Source organism: Mobula hypostoma, chromosome 3 (assembly GCF_963921235.1).
Source record: "Mobula hypostoma chromosome 3, sMobHyp1.1, whole genome shotgun sequence".
Classification (NCBI taxonomy): Eukaryota; Metazoa; Chordata; class Chondrichthyes; order Myliobatiformes; family Myliobatidae; genus Mobula; species Mobula hypostoma.
Window position 1 is genome coordinate 116,910,056 of NC_086099.1, and position 1,817 is coordinate 116,911,872.

Sequence of the window (1,817 nt, forward strand, 5' to 3'; positions counted from 1 at the left end):
AAGGAAACCCGGCATTGACAGTCCTTCCATACTGATCATGAAGCTCCAGGTCTGATGGATCCTCTACTGCTTTCCGACTGAGTGTCTGAATTGGAGCTACGTCCTGAAAGCGAGTGAGCTGTGGCGAGAGTAGGAACTTCTACTATGCACACAGAATAATGGGTAAGTCTCTACATACGGCATACATTGTTTTATCGCATCTATACAATCTGAAGTTCAAGCATTTCTCTCGCTAGCAGGCGAAGAAAATAAGTTAATACAAGTAAAAAATCATTATTCCAGCTGCCGGATAGCGCGAGGGCTCCGTGGCTTAACTGGTTAAAGCGCCTGTCTAGTAAACAGGAGATCCTGGGTTCAACTCCCAGCGGAGCCTTTAGTTTAAAAGGTACACTTCAAAATAAACCTGGAGCCCCACGCGTCCACAGCAACCTCCACCCAATCTGGAGCGTTCTGCAGCTCGCTGACACAGACATGATTCCCAATACTGGATCCCATGATGATTTATGAATTTCACATTTTGTTCCGCAAAATACTTTTTGATCCCTGTGGGAAAAGATTAATACGTTTCTGCACGATGGAAGTTGTGGGATTCGAATCCACGCTTCCTTGTAAACTAGAACCTTATTCCACCGCTCTGCCACACTACCACGTTTGTATTTATAGCAATAATGACTAGAATTGCTGATCACGTTTATCTTGAAAGTCTTATACAATCAGTGTATAATTTAAAACATCTCACAGTTATTTGCTTGAAGCTTGATGCTCTTTCCATTTTCCAACCAATCCAATACAGTATCTCTTCAAAGCAGACCGGAGACAACGGTGGAACAGAGTTGTCTCTTCACAGTGCCGGATGGTAGACAATGGCTTTCGAGATTCCGGGCAAGGACGCTCATTTCCGTGAGTATTTTCAGTATGCAGATGGGATAGTATATGCTCACTTTTCCAGCGGATGCGAACAGCAAAATCACGTTTCTCTACCTATTTTCTCAAGTTCAGCGTCCTTGTTCCGCTTACCCCAAGATGTGCAAGGTTTTTATTCAGATGAGGCAATCCCAAGAGTTCGCGTCCAGAAACGCACATATTGGTAAGGGTTCTATGATATGTATACACGGCCCTCTCTGGGATTTATACCGTAAAAGCATAATACTCCAACATTAGCAGAAGCAGTTTATCTTCTTAAGTTGTTTTATGATTACATGGTATTGACTTACAGTTGCACCCCACTAAACACGGTTCCGTCGGCACTCTTTTTCCGGGCTTTATTTTGAAAGGTTAAGAAGATTATCATCTTCAATCGGGGTTTGTACGGGAATCAGGTGCCAAGTAAACTGGTCATTTGTGTGTGTTTCTGCGGTGACAAATTCCGAGTAGAATAGCAGCGTTGTTTCCTGAACTACAGGAATCGAAAACATCTGTAAACATTAGCAGGAATAAAACGAGCCAGTATAGTCATGGATTACCAGAATGCTTGTTAAACTCCATATTTCCACCAAGCTTGTTAACATATCGCTTTCTTTTTCTTGTTTATTTATTTATTTATCTATCTGTCTATCTATCTATCTATTTATTTATTTATTTATCCGTTTATTTCTTTATTTTCTTAATAATTTATTTCCGGTCAAATGAATAGCGTCATGCAGATATTTCTGTAAGAACCCCTACGGATTTTTCCCGATCAGTTCTGCGGAATTCCACACGTTGAGGAGAAATGCAATCATCGGACTTGCGTGCTCCGATCAGTCTCTTAAACCAAAGGAGAGAACTTCACTCAATGTAACTTGCCGCATTATTGAACTGTTCCTACAACCTACGGA

At 41.4% G+C, this 1,817-nt stretch overlaps 1 non-coding gene across 1 annotated transcript; it reads left to right on the top strand.

The window, feature by feature from the left end:
* The first annotated feature begins 299 nt into the window (after nucleotides 1-299).
* trnat-agu (transfer RNA threonine (anticodon AGU)) lies at nucleotides 300-373 on the top strand. The gene has a single exon. It is a non-coding gene; the product is annotated as a tRNA-Thr (tRNA).
* The last annotated feature ends 1,444 nt before the right edge of the window (nucleotides 374-1,817 follow it).